Below are 14,018 nucleotides of genomic sequence, written 5' to 3'. Positions count from 1 at the left end.
AGTGTCCAATTCTTAACCTTGCTAAAACGACCTCCTCCCGCCGAGAAGGGCGTGAGGAGGACGTCCAAGCCACGGGAAGAGGTTTTAAGGCCCGAAGCTTGTTGTCGGTAACTGCAGCCCAATCGGCATGCCACTGCGATAAAATGCGCCGACAAATGACCCTGCTACAATCTGACGAAGGGACAACAAGAAGCTGTCCGAGGCTGGAGGACCGCAGCCTTGGCCGCGGCATCTGCAGCTTCGTTCCCAGGGATACCGACATGGCCAGGAACCCACATAAAGCTAACTGGAGAACCGACGTCCACCAGCTGCTGAAGAGAGCGTTGGATCCGGTGTACGAAAGGGTGAACCGGGTACGGATCACTGAGGCTCTTGATGGCGCTCAGGGAATCTGAGCAGATGACATAAGCAGAATGTCGGTGGCGGCAGATGTAAAGAACAGCCTGGTAGAGGGCAAAGAGCTCAGCTGTGAAAACCGAACAATGGCCATGGAGCCGGTATTTGAAACTTTGTGCCTCGACAATAAAGGAACACCCGACCCCGTCATTGGTCTTAGAGCCATCTGTATAAATGAAAGCCATGTTGATGAACTTCGAACGAAGTTCCAAAAAACGGGAGTGGTAGACCGAACCGGGGGTGACCTCTTGGGAGCGAGCTGAGGTCAAGGTGAACGCGGACCTGAGCCTGGAGCCAAGGTGGCGTGCGGCTCTCGCCCACTCGAAAGGTTGCAGGGAGTGAAAAATTAAGGTGTTGAAGGAGGCGACGAAAGCGAACTCCAGGGGGTAGCAGGGCAGAGACATACAACCCGTATTGACGGTCAAGAGAGTCGTCAAAAAAGGAACGATAAGACGGATGGTCGGGCATTGACAGTAGCCGACAGGCATACCGACAAAGCAGTATATCGCGCCGGTAGGTGAGTGGCAATTCGCCAGCGTCAGCATGAAGACTCTCTACGGGACTGGTATAAAATGCTCCGATCGCAAGTCGTAAACCCCGATGTTGTATGGAGTTGAGGCGGCGTAAGATGGATGGCCGTGCAGAGGAGTATACGAAGCTCCCATAATCCAGCTTGGAGCGGACGATCGACCGATATAGACCAAGTAGGACGGTTCGATCCGCTCCCCACGACAGACCACTGAGAACACGGAGGACATTTAAAGAACGAAAACAACGGGCGGCCAAATATGACATGCGGAGACCAGCTAAGTTTCCTGTCAAATGTAAGGCCTAAAAATTTGGTTGTCTCCACAATTGGGAGAGCAACGGGACCGAGTCGTAAGGACGGTGGGAGAAACACTTTGTAGCGCCAGAAGTTAATACAGACTGTCTTCTCGGCAGAAAAACGGAAGCCACTGCCGACACTCCAGGAGTAAAGACGGTCAAGAGAACGCTGAAGACAGCGCTCCAGGACACGTGTACACTGCGCGCTGCAATAGATGGTAAAATCGTCCACGAAAAGGGAGCCTGATACATCAGCTGGCAGGCAATCCATTATTGGATTGATCGCGATGGCGAAGAGAGCGACGCTCAAAACTGAGCCCTGTGGCACCCCATTCTCCTGGCGAAAGGTGTCGGACAGGACAGAACCCACACGTACCCTGAACTGTCGATCCATTAAAAAGGAACGAATAAAAAGAGGGAGGCGACCGCGAAGGCCCCATGTATGCATGGTGCGGAGAATGCCCGCCTTCCAACAGGTGTCGTAAGCCTTCTCCAAATCAAAGAACACAGCCGCGGTCGGGCGCTTCCGCAAGAAGTTATTCATAATGAAGGTCGACAAGGTAACCAGATGGTCGACAGCAGAGCGGCGCCTACGAAATCCACATTGTACATTGGTAAGTAGGCGTCGAGACTCGAGCAGCCAAACCAATCGAGAGTTAACCATTCGCTCCATCACTTTACAGACACAGCTGGTAAGCGAGATAGGTCGATAACTGGAAGGCAAGTGCTTGTCCTTCCCCGGCTTAGGAATCGGGACAACAATAGACTCGCGCCAGCATGCGGGAACATGTCCCTCAATCCAGATGCGATTGTATGTACGAAGAAGAAAACCTTTACCCGCAGGAGAAAGGTTCTTCAGCATCTGAATATGAATAGAATCTGGCCCTGGAGCAGAGGACCGTGGTTGGCCAAGTGCGTTTTCGAGTTCCCGCATGGTGAATGGGGCATTATAACTTTCACAATTCGAGGAGCGGAAGTTAGGTGGCCTAGCCTCCTCTGCCTGTTTGCGGGGGAGGCAGGCAGGGTGGTAATGAGCGGAGCTCGAAACCTCTGCGAAAAAGCGGCCGAAGGCATTGGAGACAGCCTCAGGAGCCACAAGGACGTCATTCGCGACCTTCAAGCCAGAAACTGGTGAGTGGACCTTAGTGCCAGATAGCCGGCGCAGGCTACCCCAGACAACAGAAGGAGTAAAACTGTTGAAGGTGCTTGTGAAAGCAGCCCAGCTGGCTTTCTTGCTTTCTTTGATAATACGACGACACTGAGCACGTAATCGTTTATAATTGATACAATTCGCCACTGTAGGATGGCGTTTAAATGTGCGTAAAGCACGTCGACGAGCACGTAAAGCGTCTCTACATGCTGCGGTCCACCAGGGGACCGGTACGCGTCGTGGAGAAGGAGGGTGAGGGATGGAATATTCAGCAGCAGCGAGAATGACTTCCGTGAGGTGTGCGACCTGACGATCGCAGCTTGTAAAGGTTTGATCCTGAAAGGTCGCCCTGGAAGAGAAGAGCCCTCAGTCTGCCTTGGAGATGGTCCAATTAGAGAAGCACGGAGAGGGGGTATGCTGCAGGAGATGGATAACACACGGGAAGTGGTCGCTCGAATATGTATCAGAAAGTGCATACCACTCAAACCGGCGTGCAAGTTGGGGAGTACATATAGAGAGGTCTAAATGGGAATAGGTGTGAGATGTGTCCGAAAGAAAAGTAGGGGCGCCAGTATTGAGGCAGACAAGATCGAGCTGGTTGAAAAGGTCTGCTGACAAGGAGCCCCGCGGGCAGGATGCTGGAGAGCCCCAAAGGGGATGGTGGGCATTGAAGTCTCCAGTTAACAAAAATGGTGCAGGTAGCTGAGCAATAAGTTGCATCACGTCTGCCCTGGTAACGGCAGATGACGATGGAGTGTAAACGGTACAAAAGGAAAACGTAAAAGTGGGGAGAGTAATGCGGATGGCAACTGCCTGCAGGCCGGTGTGCAACGTGATGGGATCGTAGTAAATATCATCCCGGACCAGCAACATAACCCCTCCATGAGCTGGGATACCTACCACAGGGGGTAGGTCAAAACGCACAGAGGTGTAGTGTGCCAAGGCAATTTGATCGCATGGGCGTAGCTTCGTTTCCTGGAGGGCTACGACGAGCGGACGATGCAAGCGGAGCAGCAACTTCAAGTCCTCTCGGTTGGAGCGAATGCTGCGAATATTCCAGTTAATAAGTGCCATCGTAAGAAAAGGAAGATGAGAGAAGGGGTCACCTCGAAGGCCGCTTAGGGCCTGGCTTCGAGCGAGCACTGCCACCGCTATCAGGAGGCGGACAGTCATCGTCCATGGGGTCTATAGGGTCATCGGCCATCTCGGGAGGATGGCCGGGAGGGGGAGCTTCCTCCGCCGGTGAACGGCCAGATGTTCGGCTACCAGCGGTGCGGCCAGGCGAAACGGATGACGGCCTGGGGCGGCAACCGCTGGGTGGCGCAGGAGAAGAAAGGCGCCGCGGCGGAGAAGGAGAACTGTGCTTCCTATGCGCCTTTTTAGAAGGACGTTTGGTGGAAGTACCAGTCGAAGGCTGGGAGGTCGAGGGACGGAGGAAGTCTGCACGGGATGGTTCCTTCTTGAAGACCCGTGCATCTGAATTCGGGGTCTTCGACTTAGCAGAAGCTGAGGAAGTGGCTGGTGTCTGTGGGGTGACGGGAGGAAGAGGAGACGTCGACCGCGCGATCTTAGCACTGGCCGAACGGACGACCGTGGTGCTGAAGGTCAGATCGCATGTCTGGGTTGCTACCTCCCGGGTAGTCCGAGGAGAGGCGAGGACAGTGCTGTATTTCCCCGCTGGGAGCAGCGTGGGCTTCCTACTAGCCAATAGCTTGCGAGCAGCCGAGGTGGACACTTTCTCTTTGACTCGAATTTCCTGGATACAGCGTTCTTCCTTATAGACAGGACAGTCGCGGGAGGATGCGGCATGGTCACCCTGACAGTTCACACAACGAGGAGACTGAGGTGGACAGTCACCCTCATGGACATCCCTGCCACAAGTGACACATTTAGCCGCATTGGAGCAAGACTGTCGAGTGTGATTGAAACGCTGACACTGGTAGCAGCGCGTAGGTGTCGGGACATAGGGGCGAACAGAAATAACCTCGTAGCCCGCCTTGATGCGCGATGGCAGCTTAACACTATCGAAGGTCAAGAAAAGTGTCCGGGTCGGTACAAGGTCATTGTTGACCTTTTTCATGACCCGATGGACAGCCGTCACACCCTGCTCAGCGAGGAAAGATTGAAGCTCCTCGTCAGTCAATCCGTCGAGGGAGCTACTATAGACTACACCACGAGACGAATTCAAAGTGCGGTGGGCCTCCACCCGGACAGGGAACGTGTACAAGAGTGTGGCCCGAAGCAGTTTTTGCGCCTGAAAGGCACTCTCAGTTTCAAGTAATAAGGTACCGTTACGCAACCTGGTACAAGATTTGACAGATCCGGCTATGGCATCTACGCCCTTCTGAATAACGAAAGGGTTGACAGAGGAAAAATCCTTTCCGTCCTCAGATCGAGAAACTACGAGGAACTGTGGGGCAGGCGGTAGTACTTTTGTCACTGTTGGCTGGTCACGTTTCCGTTTTTGGGTCGAAGTCGAAAGCGATGGAGTAGAATCCATTGCGGAGGAATCCCCCATGATTGCCAGCGTCTCTGATGGCGCGCTCCTTCCTTGTGGGGACCCTCTCAGAGGGCACTCCCGCCTTAGGTGAATGTTTACACCTCAGGTCACACCTCCCGAGAAAGAGACGGAGGGACCAATCGGCATGGTCAGAAGGTATCAGCTCAGGCAATCACCCCTCCCCAGGCCTGGCCTTTACCAGGGGGTACGCGCGTGCCTTATATGTCTACCCAGGGCGGGGACTTACGCGTTACCCCGTCACCGGAGAAAAAGGCAATGAGAAGGCAAGGAGAAAAAGGCAAGGAGAAAAAGGCAATGAGAAAAAGGCAATGAGAAAAAGGCAATGAGAAAAAGGCAATGAGAAAAAGGCAATGAGAAAAAGGCAATGAGAAAAAGGCAAGGAGAAAAAGGCAAGGAGAAAAAGGCAAGGAGAAAAAGGCAAGGAGAAAAAGGCAAGGAGAAAAAGGCAAGGAGAAAAAGGCAAGGAGAAAAAGGCAAGGAGAAAAAGGCAATGAGAAGGCAAGGAGAAAAAGGCAATGAGAAAAAGGCAAGGAGAAAAAGGCAATGAGAAAAAGGCAATGAGAAGGCAAGGAGAAAAAGGCAATGAGAAGGCAAGGAGAAAAAGGCAATGAGAAGGCAAGGAGAAAAAGGCAATGAGAAGGCAAGGAGAAAAAGGCAATGAGAAAAAGGCAAGGAGAAAAAGGCAATGAGAAAAAGGCAAGGAGAAAAAGGCAAGGAGAAAAAGGCAATGAGAAAAAGGCAATGAGAAAAAGGCAATGAGAAAAAGGCAATGAGAAAAAGGCAATGAGAAAAAGGCAATGAGAAAAAGGCAATGAGAAAAAGGCAAGGAGAAAAAGGCAATGAGAAAAAGGCAAGGAGAAAAAGGCAAGGAGAAAAAGGCAAGGAGAAAAAGGCAATGAGAAAAAGGCAATGAGAAAAAGGCAATGAGAAAAAGGCAATGAGAAAAAGGCAATGAGAAAAAGGCAATGAGAAAAAGGCAATGAGAAAAAGGCAATGAGAAAAAGGCAATGAGAAAAAGGCAATGAGAAAAAGGCAATGAGAAAAAGGCAATGAGAAAAAGGCAATGAGAAAAAGGCAATGAGAAAAAGGCAATGAGAAAAAGGCAATGAGAAAAAGGCAATGAGAAAAAGGCAAGGAGAAAAAGGCAATGAGAAAAAGGCAATGAGAAAAAGGCAAGGAGAAAAAGGCAAGGAGAAAAAGGCAAGGAGAAAAAGGCAATGAGAAGGCAAGGAGAAAAAGGCAATGAGAAGGCAAGGAGAAAAAGGCAATGAGAAGGCAAGGAGAAAAAGGCAATGAGAAGGCAAGGAGAAAAAGGCAATGAGAAGGCAAGGAGAAAAAGGCAATGAGAAGGCAAGGAGAAAAAGGCAATGAGAAGGCAAGGAGAAAAAGGCAATGAGAAGGCAAGGAGAAAAAGGCAATGAGAAAAAGGCAATGAGAAGGCAAGGCAATGAGAAAAAGGCAATGAGAAGGCAAGGCAATGAGAAAAAGGCAATGAGAAGGCAAGGCAATGAGAAAAAGGCAATGAGAAGGCAAGGCAATGAGAAAAAGGCAATGAGAAGGCAAGGCAATGAGAAAAAGGCAATGAGAAGGCAAGGCAATGAGAAAAAGGCAATGAGAAGGCAAGGAGAAAAAGGCAATGAGAAGGCAAGGAGAAAAAGGCAATGAGAAGGCAAGGAGAAAAAGGCAATGAGAAGGCAAGGAGAAAAAGGCAATGAGAAGGCAAGGAGAAAAAGGCAATGAGAAGGCAAGGAGAAAAAGGCAATGAGAAGGCAAGGAGAAAAAGGCAATGAGAAGGCAAGGAGAAAAAGGCAATGAGAAGGCAAGGAGAAAAAGGCAATGAGAAGGCAAGGAGAAAAAGGCAATGAGAAGGCAAGGAGAAAAAGGCAATGAGAAGGCAAGGAGAAAAAGGCAATGAGAAGGCAAGGAGAAAAAGGCAATGAGAAGGCAAGGAGAAAAAGGCAATGAGAAGGCAAGGAGAAAAAGGCAATGAGAAGGCAAGGAGAAAAAGGCAATGAGAAGGCAAGGAGAAAAAGGCAATGAGAAGGCAAGGAGAAAAAGGCAATGAGAAGGCAAGGAGAAAAAGGCAATGAGAAGGCAAGGAGAAAAAGGCAATGAGAAGGCAAGGAGAAAAAGGCAATGAGAAGGCAAGGAGAAAAAGGCAATGAGAAGGCAAGGAGAAAAAGGCAATGAGAAGGCAAGGAGAAAAAGGCAATGAGAAGGCAAGGAGAAAAAGGCAATGAGAAGGCAAGGAGAAAAAGGCAATGAGAAGGCAAGGAGAAAAAGGCAATGAGAAGGCAAGGAGAAGTCAAGGGAAAGAGTAAGGAAGACAGTGAAGTGGAGAAGAGCAAAGAAAGGAACCAACAAAAGGAAGGAAGAAACGAGAAGTGAAAAACCAAGGAGACCACGATTATAGGTCGTGAAACCGTCCGTCTCCGGACGCAGGCACTAACTACCCCCGTGAGGGGGATGGACTCCTTTTAGTCGCCTCTTACGACAGGCAGGAATACCTCGGGCCTATTCTAATCCCCAGACCCGCAGGGGGGGTTTGGGTATAGGAACAACAACGGCGTCACGCCAACGCATGGGGACCTGACCTTCGGTCCAGACGCGATTGTAGGTACGAAGAAGGAAGCTTTTGCCCGCCGGAGAAAGGTGTGCCAGCATCTGAACGTGAATGGCATCTGGCCCCGGAGCAGAGGACCGGGACAGTGCAAGCGCACGTTCGAGTTCCCGCATAGTAAAGGGGGCATTGTAAGTTTCCAGATTCAGCGAGTGGAAGGAAGGTCGCCGAGCCTCGTCTGCCTCTTTCCTGGGAAGGAAGGCAGGATGGTAATGGGCGGAGCTTGAAACCTCCGCGAAAAAAGCGGCCAAAGGCGTTGGAGACAGCCACAGGATCAACAAGGACCTCATTACCTGAGGTCAGGCCAGGTACTGAGGAGTGGGCCTTAATGCCCGACAGCCGGCGCAGGCTACCCCAAACAATGGAAGAGGGAGTAAAACTGGTAAAGGAGCTCGTGAAAGAGACCCAGCAAGCTTTTTTGCTGTCTTTGATGACTCTACGGCATTGCGCTCGGAGTCGTTTGTATTCAATACAATTCGCCAACGTAGGATGGCGGCGAAAGGTGCGTAAAGCACGTCGTCGAGCACGGATAGCGTCCCTACAAGCCTCGTTCCACCAGGGGACGGAAACGCGACGTGAAGAAGAAGTAGTACGAGGTATGGAACGTTCGGCAGCATGGATAATAACAGCCGTGAGGTATTCGACCTGACTGTCACAACTGGGAAAATCGTGGTCCGGAAAGGTCGCCAGGGAGGAGTAAAGTCCCCAGTCAGCTTTCAGTATGTTCCAGCGCGAAGGACGTGGGGATGGGGTGTGGTGCAGGAGACGAACGACACAGGGGAAGTGGTCGCTCGAATAGGTGTCAGAAGGACATACCACTCGAACCGACGGGCAAGAGTGGTAGAACAGATCGAGAGGTCCAAGTGGGAGTAGGTATGAGTAGAGTCCGAGAGGAAAGTCGGGGCGCCGGTATTGAGGCAGACAAGATTGAGATGGTTGAAGACATCCGCCAAGAGTGAGCCTCTTTGACAGGATGCAGGAGAGCCCCAAAGGGGATGATGGGCATTGAAGTCGCCAAACAATAAGAACGGCGGGGGAAGCTGATCGATCAGGTGCATCATGTCAGCCCGACTAACAGCAGATGACGGTGGAGTGTAGACGGTACAAACTGAAAAAGTAAAAGCAGAATGAGTAATGCGGATAGCTATTGCTTGGAGTGGGGTGGTCAATGGGATGGGATGGTAATAGACATCGTTCCGAACGAGCAACATGACCCCACGATGAGCTGGGATACCGTCCACAGGGGGCGAGGTCATACCGCTCCGAGGTATAGTGGGAAAAGGCAATACGGTCAGTCGGGCGCAACTTGGTTTCCTGGAGACCAAGGACGAGCGGACAGTGCAGGCGGAGGAGCAGTTGTAATTCCTCCCGATTAGATCGAATACCTCTTATGTTCCAATGAAACAACGCCATTGCTAGTCAAAAAGTTGGGGGAACGAGACGGGGAAGAGCTGGTCACCTCGATGGCTGCGGAGGGCCAGGTTGCGAGGCAACAACGCTACAACTGACGGCAGGCGGATCCGGTTCCATCGACTCGTCGCCAGCTGCGGCCGCTGTCCCTGATTGTGTAGGAGGGGCCGCATCATTTGCCGACAAAATGTCGGCGGAACGCCTGGCAGCAGAGCGTCCCGGCGAAACTGAGGACGGCCGGGAGCAGCGACTCACGGATGAAGCGTCAGATGAAACGCGCCGGGGTGGAGAGGGGGATAGAGACTACTTCTTGGAGGCCTTCTTGGAAGGCCGAGGAGGCACAGGGATGGTGGGCTGGACCCGAAGAAGGTCCTCACGCGCGGGGTCCGTTTTGGAACGCCGGACCTCGGAAGCTGGGGTCCGGAACGTTTCCCCGATGGACGCCTGAGAAGAGGATCGCTTCTCAGGTGGCGTGGGGGGAGGAGGAGGAAGGGTGGCCCGTGGGGCAGGGGGGGTGGGGGCCGCGGGGGAGGAGGAGTTGGAAGGGAGGGATTTGGGAGGCGGAGGCAGAGCCCCCTGATGGGCAGAGGAGGCAGAGGGGGGACAGGACAGAGGTGAGGATACAGCGGAAGGAGTGGACACAACTGAGGCAAACGAAGTGGCCAGTGACACGGGATGAAGCCGGTCATACTTCTTCCTGGCCTCAGAATAAGAGAGCCGATCCAAAGTTTTGATTTCTTGTATCTTTTTCTCCTTCTGATAGGCGGGGCAGTCTGGGGACCTAGGCGAGTGGACGCCAGGACAATTAGGGCACCGAGGTGGTGGGGTGCAAGTATGTTCCTCACGAAGAGGACGTCCACAGTCGCCACAAAGGGGCTCAGCCTCACACCGGGACGACATGTGCCCAAAGCGCAAACACCTAAAACAGCGCATAGGAGGCGGGACGTAAGGTCGCACGTCGCACCGGTAGCACATCACCTTTACCTTCTCCGGGAGAACGTCCCCCTCGTAGGCGAGGATAAAGGCCCCGGTGTCGATGTTACGGTCTTTGGGGCCGCGCTGGACTCGCCGGACGAAATGCACGCCGCGGCGCTCCAGGTTGGCCCTGAGCTCCTCATCAGATTGTAGCAGGAGGTCACGATGAAAAATAACCCCCTGCGTCCTATTTAGTGCCAGATGTGGGACAATGGAGACTGGGATGTCCCCTAGGCGGTCGCACGCCTGGAGGGCCGCCGATTGTGTGGCAGAGGTGGTCTTGATAAGAACGGACCCTGATCGCATCTTGCTGAGAGCCTCGATTTCCCCGAAGACGTCCTCAATGTGCTGAACAAAGAACATGGGCTTGGAGGTGGCGAACGTCCCCCCATCTGTTCGAGAACAGACCAAATAGCGGGGGAAGTACTTCGCCCCAAGCCGGCGGGCCTGTCCCTCCTCCCATGGAGTGGCCAAGGGGGAAATGGCAGGAGAACCAGAACTAGAAACGGTACCTTTTCGTTTGGAAGACTCGGCCGCAGAGCGACCTGATACGTGTTGACGTTTCATGTGCGAAACGTCCGCCCCGATACCACCCACTCCGACCAGGGGCTCTCCCCACGGGCGCCACCCAGCCGCAGCAAGGGCCACCTGGCAGGATGACCATTGCCGGGAGTCCTGATGCCCGAAGTAGACGGGCATCTACTCCTTGGCCAACGTGGGGAGGGTGCAGCTCAGGTATCGGCAGTACGATCCCTGTGTTGTCAGGGGGCTACAACCTAGAGGGTACATGACGACCCCACCACAACGGGCTGGCTACTGTGCTGGATTTCTGGTGCCATGGGAAGTCCATCATGATCGCTGGTGCAGATGGAGAGGCACTATGGGCATAACTTGGACAACCCATCAGGCGTTTAGGCCCAATTTGAGGAATAATGGGTATGGTGACAACGCCGGTGCAATGCTGAGTGCCAAGGTCTTAGTGCACTTAGGACCAGTGGTACACCATGTAAGGTGTCCTTCCCCAAAAGGCTCGTACTTCTGTAGAATTTTGAAAAATGGAGGTCAAACCCCAAGGGGGACCATCACATTAAGGCCAAAACATTTGAGACTCCTTTTAGTCGCCTCTTACGACAGGCAGGAATACCTCGGGCCTATTCTTACCCCGGACCCGCAGTGGGTGTGGACAAGGATGTGGAGATCCCCAAAGCGGGTGGTGGGCATTGAAGTCCCCAACCAGCAAATATGGGGGTGGAAGCTGATCAAGAAGATAAAGGAGATCAGCTCGTGTCATTGGTGTAGACAATGGAATGTATACAGTACATAGAGAGAACGTGTATCCGGAAAGGGAAAGACGGACGGCGACAGCTTGGAAGGAAGTGTTTAAATGGATTGGGTGATAATGGAGAGTTTCATGGAGAAGAATCATGAGTCCATGTGCTGGAGTGCCTTCAACAGAGGGGAGATCATATCGGATGGACTGAAAATGAGGGAGAACAAAGCGGTCAGGGGACGCAGCTTTGTTTCCTGAAGACAGAAGCCGACTGGCGAGTAGGATCGTAAGAGGATCGACAATTCATCCAGATTGGCTCGAAGGCCGTGGATTTTCCAGTGGATAATGGACATAGGGTGAACAGAAAATGGAGGAATGTGACCAAGGTCGCTGTCAACTCAACGACTGCTCAGAGCTTGCGACCGACAGCATGGAATGGCATTCAGCCGAAGGCAGAAGATCCTGATCCATAGGTTGGTCAGGAGCAGCTCCTGCCACCAGCGATCGGCCGGTTGAGCGGCCGCCAGCAGTGCGCCTCGGCGACACAGAGGACGGCCGAGGGCGATTTCCGCCAGGTGGTGCTGTAGACGGGACACGCCTTGGCGGAGAAGGAGAGGAACTGGGTTTCTTTGTAGCCTTCTTGGAAGTATGATGTTTAGAGGAAGGAGGAACCGATGGTTGTGAAGTTGGGGTACATAAAAACTCTTCACGAGTATGCTCTTTTTTCGAAGTCTTCGTGTCTGACTTTTCGGCTCGAGATTTAGCAGAACCCGACGAAGGGTGAGCCAGAGAGTGGGCAGGCAAAAGTGGTGAGGTTGAACGGGCGATCTTTGCGCTGGCTGATCTGACGACCGTGGCACTAAAGGTGAGGTCGCAAGTCTGCGTGGCCGCCTCCTTTGTTGGCCAAGGAGAAGCAAGGACAGTGCTGTATTTTCCTTTCTGAGGCACGGTGGGCTGTCGACTGGCGAATAATTTTCGAGAAGCAAAGGTCGACACCTTTTCCTTCAATCTAATTTCCTGGATGAGCTTTTCGTCCTTAAAAACGGCACAATCTCGAGAGGAAGCAGCGTGGTCACCCATACAGTTTATGCAGCGAGGGGATGGAGGTGGACAAGCACCCTCATGGGCATCCTTGCCACACGTAACACATTTGGCCTGATTGGAACAGGACTGGCTGGTGTGACGGAAGTGCTGACACCGATAGCAACGCGTAGGGTTTGGGACATAATGGCGAACGGAAATTATCTCATAGCCTGCTTTGATTGTCGATGGGAGTTGAACTTTGTCAAATGTCAAAAAGACAGTGTGGGTTGGAATCATGTTCGTGTCAACCCTTTTCATAACCCTATGAACAGCCGTTACGCCCTGGTCAGACAGGTAGTGCTGAATTTCTTCGTCAGACAATCCATCGAGGGAGCATGTATAAACGACTCCGCGCGAGGAATTTGAAGTGCGGTGCGGTTCCAGCCGGACAGGGAAGGTGTGCAGTAGTGAGGTACGCAGCAATTTTTGTGCCTGGAGGGCACTGACTGTTTCTAACAGCAGGGTGCCATTCCGTAATCTGGAACAAGACTTTACAGGACCTGCAATTGCGGCGACACCTTTCTGAATAATGAAAGGGTTGACCGTGGAGAAGTCGTGACCTTCGTCAGACCGAGAAACAACAAGGAACTGTGGCAACGATGGAAGAACTGACTGTGACTGAGACTCAGTGAACTTACGTTTGTGAGCAGACATAGTGGAAGGTGAGGAAACCATTGCGGAAGACTCCCCCATTATTACCGGCGTCTCCGATGGCGCGCTCCTCCCTTGTGGGGGCCCTCTCTGAGGGCACTCCCGCCTTAGGTGATTGTTCACACCTCAGGTCACACCTCCCGACAAACGGACGGAGGGACCAATCGGCACTTTCGGAAGGTATCAGCTCGGGTAATAACCCCTCCCTGGGCCAGGCCGTTACCAGGGGGTACGTACGTGTCCTACCTGTCTACCCGGGGTGGAGAATTACCCGTTACCCCGTCACCAGCTACGCATGGAAATGCGTGCGTCAGCCTTCAGACACGCACAGGGAGGAAGAAAGAGAAAGGGAAAGGAAAGAAGAGAGGTCTCAAACGCCGCAGCGGAGAAAAGGGTAAAGAGAAGAGGTAAGGAAAAGAGAAGGACAAAGCAAGGATGAAGACATACAAGCAAGGAAGGCGAAGAATGCGGTACATTTACAAGCGTCCGTCTCCGGACGTAGACACAAACCATACTCCCATAGGGGGAGAAAGGGAAGGAAAGAGCCAGAGGTGGGGGGGGGGGCGAAGATGGGGGATGGGGAAGGATGCGGAAAGGGATGGTACGCAGCCCGGAAAGGAAGGAAGGCCACATTAGCTCGGGGTCTGGTGCTCGCTACGCACGTAGCCACAAACAAGTTGTGGATCCCCTGGGAGGATGTATCCAATGTGTGTGAGGGTCTGGCGAGATCTAGGTCCTCAGCAGACGCCAGAATCTCCGCCCCATCCTCAGACGCAGAGCTTGCAGGTAGTGGTGGTGTGGGTGCCACCTCAATATCCTTGGTCTTAGGGGTCTTTTTGGATTTCTCTTGCTGCTCCTTGGGTTTCCTTAGCTGGGAGGACTTCATTGTCTGTCTCTGGGACTGAGGATGAGCGTGAATCCCTACAACCAGCTGCTTTTGAGCTTTTCAACCACTGGCTGATGTCTTTTCCACTAGCACAAAACCTGGGAATGGGGTGACCGAAGGGACCCCTTCCTACCGAGAGGAGCCGAAGACGACTTGCACTTACCTGGCTCAGAAGTGAGAATTGAGATTCTTGATGGTTCGGTGTCTGGGAGGGGGGGGGGGGGTTGCTTC

The sequence above is a fragment of the Schistocerca americana genome, chromosome X, assembly GCF_021461395.2.
Source record: "Schistocerca americana isolate TAMUIC-IGC-003095 chromosome X, iqSchAmer2.1, whole genome shotgun sequence".
Classification (NCBI taxonomy): domain Eukaryota; kingdom Metazoa; phylum Arthropoda; class Insecta; order Orthoptera; family Acrididae; genus Schistocerca; species Schistocerca americana.
The sequence above is the reverse complement of the archived record's forward strand: the minus strand, read 5'-3'. Positions refer to the sequence as shown.